The sequence below is a fragment of the Pinus tabuliformis genome, chromosome J (assembly GCF_031772625.1).
Source record: "Pinus tabuliformis cultivar Carrire ecotype Pingquan chromosome J, CPIR1, whole genome shotgun sequence".
Lineage (NCBI taxonomy): Eukaryota > Viridiplantae > Streptophyta > Pinopsida > Pinales > Pinaceae > Pinus > Pinus tabuliformis.
Window position 1 is genome coordinate 1,157,593,423 of NC_142295.1, and position 7,656 is coordinate 1,157,601,078.

Here is a 7,656-nt window from a genome sequence, read left to right on the forward strand (position 1 = left end):
GGCATAGCTTTGTGAGATGAAGCTCCATAAAAAATAGAATCTCAATGAGACACTCTTATCATATGACTGGGTAATCGAGCAGTTTTAGCACACAGTTCATGCTCGTTAAAAAATAAATGCAAGATTCGAGCAGTTTTAGCACAAAGTTCATGCTCGTTAAAAAATAAACGCGAGATCCGAGCAGTTTTATCGTATAGTTCATGCGTTTAAATAAATCAAATTGAGGATAACTAAGTGTATGCACACCAACAATCCCTAATGCGTTTGTGGCATTTGTTACAGTGGGCACATGGAGTATTTCACACCACCTTTCAACGTTTATACGCAGCTACAACAATGTTTAAAAAAAAAAAATTAATCTAATTTTTTTGCAATAGATTAGTATTATTACTCTAGATTGCATAGCCAGAATTTTGAAGAATGATGTAGTGGGAACTATTTTTCAAATAAAAATTTTGGAAAAAAATAGTCACAATTTATTCAGAATTTGAAAGAATGATGTAGTGGGAGCTATTTTTTCAAATAGTAACTTTGACAGAGGATACGCCATTATGGACACTTGTTCATTGATTAATAGAATTAATAGATTGAATCATTTTTATCCATATAACAATGTATTTATCTAATCCTCTCTGGGCCTCATTTAAAATTTCAAGTGCAGTTATCCATCCTAGGTCAAATCCTCTCCGAGATCTCCAAATAAAATCTGAAGAATCATCTGATCTTAAATTTTCTCTTTGAGGACTAATAAAATTATTATATTAGTCAAATACCATCACAATTATTATATTAGTCAAATACCATCACAATTACACCCACTCAAACAAGTCGTTATTGATTGTCTCCAACCATATCACAATAAAACATGCTTCAAATTTAATGTACATAAAATTATTTTTTACATGCGAGTGCCTATTTTGAAACAGTGATCGCAAAATCTAAAAGTATTTTAAACCTTGATTTTAGATTTGCGGGTTTCATCGCCATATTCTATGATGTGTATTTTATGGAAAGCAGTCAATCTTTGAATATATGTTTCATTGTGACAAATCTCTGGCCATATTCTCTTACAGGGCCAGGCCTCATATCCCATATCTTACAGATGTTTTATGTGTTCTATATTTTGGAAGGTTTTATCGCATTTTTTTAGTCTAGTTTTCTCATAATCCGGTAGAGATTTTCTAGAATCACAAGATTGTGTTGTAAACTCCTTGCAGTCTTAGTGACTTGTCATTTTTCACCGTGTTGAATTCATGTATGTAGTTAAAAACCCATTTTAAATAATCAAAATTAAGATTTGGTAAACAAAAATCAAAATATGGCCAAAACTTATAAAACATAGCATGTTTAGAAAAAAATCATTACTGTAATTATAATTATAATTGGTTACAATTAATAAATAGTCCAGCCTAGATCCATCTTAATTCCAATCTAAGAGGGATCAAATCTTTTGAGGTACATTTTTTTAAATTTAAAAGATATTTGACCCCTCTAGATGTTTCGTAGATCTTGAATTAAGATGGATCTAAGATGGTTAATATTAGAATTCAATATGATTCGTAGAATTAAGATGGATCTTAGACGGTTAATATTACAATAAAATATAAAGGGGACATGGAAAAAATATTTCATTTTCACTTTGATAGTCATAAATAAAATATTAAAAGTAACGTAAAAAAATTAAAAGTTAAAAAAATTACTATATTTCTAAAAAATAAATAATAATAATAAAATAACTTGGGTCATAAAAGAATATTAATTAAGAAAAGTTAAGTAATATTGACCCATATTTAGAAATATATTAGTAGCATATTCATCTTCCCCTTTGGTCATTTGACTCTTGTTTCATTCATTCACTTCCTGAAGATGGATCCCCTTTGGGATTTGAAACGTTGATAAGTTTCAAATTATACTATGGAAAATCTGAACCATCTTTTTCTAAAAGAACACCATATAAGCTTAAAATCTAACATTATTTTCACGTACGAAGGGGATACATGGAGTGAGATATGCTCCCTCGAAAATTCAAGGCTCAAGATTGAAAGAAGTGTCACCAACCAACAACTTCTGAAAAATTGTCATGAAAATATTTATTAATTTTCCCCTTTGGTTGTTTCACTCTTCTTTCATTCATTCACTATCCTAAAGATGGATCCCCTTTGGATTTGAAATTTCAACAAGATTCGAATTATACTGTGGAAAATCTGAACCATCATTTTCTAACCGAAGACCACATAAAATTAAAATCTAACATCATTTCCCTGTACGGAGCGGATACATGGAATGAGATATGTTCTCTCAAAAATTCAAGGATCAAGATTAAAAGAAGAGTGACCAACCTACAATTTTTGAGTAACTGTCCTGACAATATTTATTCATCTTCCCCTTTAGTCATTTGACTCTTCTTTCATTCATTCATTGTCCTGAAATTGGATCCCCTCTGGGATTTGAAATGTCAAGAAGATTCAAATTATACTGTGGAGGATTCCAACCATCTTTTTCTAAACATAAAAAAATAATTTAATAAGAGAATGCAATGCATAAATGAAATATTTAGATTCCCATGTCAAATAAAATATTTCAATGTTAAGTATGCATATACTTATATATTATATAAATAAATTGAAAAAAATAAATTCATACTGTGAATTTTTTTTATGTAGTCTCACTATTTTATATTTTAGTCTGATTTTAGGTATATTTTTTGGTCAATTTGCATGAAATCTATTAAAGATTTGATGAAATTACAAGTTTAGATTTTGTACTCTACACAATGCAAACATCCATATGTCAACCTATCTATATGGAACCAATATAGGCCCACCTTAATCATGGATTTATTCATCTTCCCCTTTAGTCATTTGACTCTTCTTTCATTCATTCTCTGTACTGAAGATGGATCCCCTTTGTGATTTGAAATGTCAACAAGATTCAAATTGTACTATGGAAAATCCCATCCATCTTTTTCTAAACATAAGAAAATATTTTAATAAGAGAATGCAATGCATAAATGAAATATTTAGATGCCCATGTCGAATAAAATATTTCAATGTTAAGTATGCATATACATATATATTATATAAAGAAATTGAAAAAAATAAATTCATACCGTGAAATTTTTTTATGTAGTCTCACTATTTGATATTTTAGTCTCATTTTAGGTATATTTTTGGGTCAATTTTGTATGAAATCTAGTAAAGATTTGATGAAATTGCAAGTTTAAATTGTGTACTCAATCCAATCCAAATATCCATGTTTCGACATATCTATATAGAGCCAATATAGGCCCATCTTAATCATACATTTATGATAATATATTTAATCTTTTGAAACTTAAATGCTAGATAAATTTGGGGTTGATGTGGATCTATAATCATTCATTAAAAGATGAATTAATATATCATTTGTATTGAAAAGGTAAAATATATCACTTAAACGTACACAATTTTTAAAAAACATGTGAATGATTATTTACTATGAAGACTTTGATTTTACCATGGTGATTCTTAACATTTAAATAGACTTTATTAAAATTCTATGGTCAATATCATGTATTATTGTGTTGATAATGTCATTCTTCTTCTCAACATGAGGGCAATGTGTGATCCCATCCATCCTCAACCTTGAGTTGAAAAATGTCCCCTTTAAAATAGAGAAAAAGTATTCTATTACAAACAAGCTTAGATCATCTTAACTCCATACCTATCAAGCCCTGAGAGGGATTAAAATATCTCAAGGTGCAATCCTCTTTTTTAAATGAAAAAGATAATCGATCCCTCTCGCAACTTCATAAATCCTTAGTTAAGATGGATCTAGGTTCGTTTAATTTTCGCTTTTAAATTTTATATATTCCACATGAATACCATGTGTCAATGCAATAGATTCTCATTAACTTAGAGCTAAAAAAAAATTGACTCTCTCAAGTTTATCTTAACTACCCAAAAAAAAATTAATAAAAATGTGTTTTATTTTTATTATTTTAGTTTGAAGTTATTTTTATTTTTGTTTTATTATTATTTGTTATTATTTTATTTTTGTTTACATAAAATTAGAGCACCTCTTGTTGCAATCTCACTTTTACTCTTACTCTCAACCATAAATAAAGTATTTCCATATCCATATATTATGTTATAAATTTAGAGATAAATAAAATATTAAAAATAAAAGTCTTTGTATTTTGTCTTTTCATTCTTAAAAATATATAATTCTTATACTTTTAAAAAATATTTCAATATTGAACTTAAATAAATTTTTTCCACTGGAAAAATCCGTAATTTTTCATTAATCATAGAAAAATTACATATTGTAGATGTTGTTGCATATTCTGTAACCTGAGTCACCATGGACTTATTCAAAAATGACACAAAAACTATATATTGGCCAGATACACCATGCAGGGCGATCTACCATAATATCAGTTCTAGAAGTCTATTATAAGCCTATACATAAGCCACTAAGTGGCCTTTCCAAAATAGAGTCTATTATCTATGTTTATGTACATTTACAAAATTTTCATGGTAAACCACAAAATCCAGTGATCAAGGGCTTATGACCCTTTGGTAGTGTTGGTCTATATATGGACGATGGAAATAGCGGTATTCATTTGACCGCCACTACTCTTGAATCATCCACTCTCCTATGGGCAATGTCGTGGCCTCCTTGGATAGTTGGTCAGCACTGTTGTTATGCTCCCTGTAGATATGATTGCAAGAGATGTTGTTAAATTGTGCCTTGAAAATATTAACTTCATTCAATATATTACTGAGTGTGTGTATGTGACATGTAGTAATATCATTGAACCAGTTTATGATGATCTTTGAGTCTCCAAAAATATTTAAATTGATGCATTGGTGTCCCAAGGAGAAATGCAGTAGGTGTCAGAGGGTAATGAGTTCAGCGTAATTATTGGTTCTGTCTCCTAAACCCATCTTGACTTTGTAGAAATGTTGATCACTGATATAAAGAATGAAACCTCCACCACAGCCCCACTAATTAGCAGCACCATCAAAGAACGCCCAAGGTGTGCTTTTGTCAACGATAGGAGGTGCATGAGATCTGCGCTTTCTGGGTGGCACAGGGTCGGCCATTTCATTATAAGCAGAGACTATACCAGCCGCAATGTGTGGTGAAGATGCTAGTCTATTATCAAATATGGAACGATTACGGGCTAGCCAGATATACCTGCTGACAATCAAGGGGAGGCTCTGTAGTTTGGATCCCCTGTGTCTATTAGACCAGTCATCCCAACCTCTGCCAAGATCACTGCTAGCCCAATGCCCAGAAAAATGAATGGAGGAGGATAAGTTTTGCCAGGGAGTATGCAGGGCGGTGTAATGCAGAAAGAGGTGAGAAGTCAATTCAGAGGAGCATTTGCATAGGATGCACCAGGTTGGCCCATAAAAGGATCTGTGAGAAAGGTGTTCCCCCGTGGGCACTATATCTCTAAGAATACACCAGAAGAATAATCCGATTCGAGGTGATGTTGTGAGTTTCCAAATAATTCTCCACCAACATGAAATATGTTTCGGTCTTTTGTGGTGACTCAAGGATATACATCCTGACTTTGGAGAGTAAATACCATTCTCCACATGACACCATACTAGTTCATCAGGGCCCTCTTTTATCCTGATGTGTGATTCAGAAAGGGCAAATATGTATTCCTGCATTCCTGGTGCCAATGTGGGGGTAGATCAAGTTGACGAGAAGATTTCCATGCCTGGGAAAATATGCCTGTGATTTGTTGATTTGCTATGTTAGAAATTACTCTGATCTCATGGGAGTGAAGATACTGTATGAGATATCTAGATAGAAAATGTCTTCCTCCTCCTCCAATCCAAGGATCCAAACCTATACGAGTCAGGGAACCATCATTAATTCTCCATACCATATTGTCCCTGATATGAGGAAGGGAATGTATCAGTGCCTTCCACACTGATGAGATGCCTACGGTCGGCCAACTAGGCAGTCGAACCCAATCCATAATGTTCTGTGGCTAGATGTACTTATGATATGAGATAGAGGTCCAAAGATTCTAACAAGTCAATAGAGTCCAACCCATTTTTGTAGCAAGGGCTTGCGCAAAAAGAGGGAGATCTTTTAATCCCATCCTCCCCATTTCTTTGGCATTGCAATCTTTTTCCAGCTAATCCAAGCAAAAATTATTTTGTCTTGATTCCCGTTCCAAAGATATCGATTGCACAGTTGCTGCAAATGAGATAGGATATTCCTGGGAATCCATGCAAGTGCCATCCAGAAAACTAGGGTGGCCTCCAGGACAGATTTGATAAGGACGAGCCTACCAGCCTTGGATAAATATCTATGACTCCAAATGGATAGTATTTTCTCCAGTTTTGTAACAAGCCAGACCTAATCTACAATCTTCTGACGGGTAGGTTTTAACCAAAATCCCAGATATTTGAGTCCTCTGTCCAAAGGGTGGATACAGTAAGGAAAAAGCTGATGTGCAAAATGGGATTCATGGATGGAGGTTTGAGCAAAAGTGATGGTATATTTTGATTGATTTGCTAACATCCCGGTGGTAGACGAGAAAAGGAGGAGAATTTTGGAGAAAGTACGGGAATACCGAATGCTACTATCCAGCAAGATAAGCACGTCATCAACAAAAAGGAGATGAGTAAGAAAACAATCATCAGAAATATTGAGGCCACAGAGGTCTCCATCCCTCTTAGCCAATGCAATTAAATGACTGAGTCCCTCCATGACAATCACGAAGAGAAGAGGAGATAGGGGGCAGCCTTGTATTAGCCCCCTTTCAGAATGGAAGAAGTGAGAAGTCAAACCATTTTTGAGGACATTGAAAGTGGGGGTAGTAATGCAGGCTATAATCCAAGTGATGAAATTATGAGGAAACCCCAAATGGGTGAGAAGAATCTTAATGTACAGCCAGCTGACCCAATCAAAAGCTTTTGACAGGTCAATCTTGAGAATGATGCCCTTTTGGTGTCTGGTCCAGATAGAATGGATGGCTTCCTGAGCCCATCCAATAGCTTCATGAATTTGTCTGTGTTCAAGGAAGGTAAATTGTTGTGGTGCAATTTGCCGGGAGAGATTAGGCCTTAGTTTGTTGGCAATGATCTTAGATATAATCTTATATAATCAGTTGCACAAGCATATAGGCCTATAATCATCGAAAGAGGATGGAGAATCAGACTTAGGAATGAGGGTAATGAAAGTCGAGTTGATGGCATTGTATAAAGATCCTGCAGTTCTACTTTCCTCCACAACTTTCAACAGATCCTGTCCCAAGATCTCATAGAAAGCAAGATAGAATTCAATGGTCTAGCCATCCGGGCTAGGACTCTTATCATTCTTGAACCATTTTAACATGCTTTCAAGTTCTCTAGAAGTAACTGGTGCAAATAGCTCTTCTGCTTCTTCCTCATTGACAAATCTTGGGAAATGGCCAGCCACATTGATAATATCAGCAATATTTGATCAAGGAGGGCTCTTATAAAGGTTCCAAAAATGAGAAGATCCAAGGTGGGAGAGCTTATTGAAAGAGTCAACAAAGCCTCCCTCAGGCAGAGGAAGATTCCAAATGGAATTAGTAACCTTTCTTCCCTTTGCATAGTTTTAAAAAAATCTAGTGTTGTCATCACCAGCTTTCAGCCATATAGCTCTACTCCTTGATCTCAG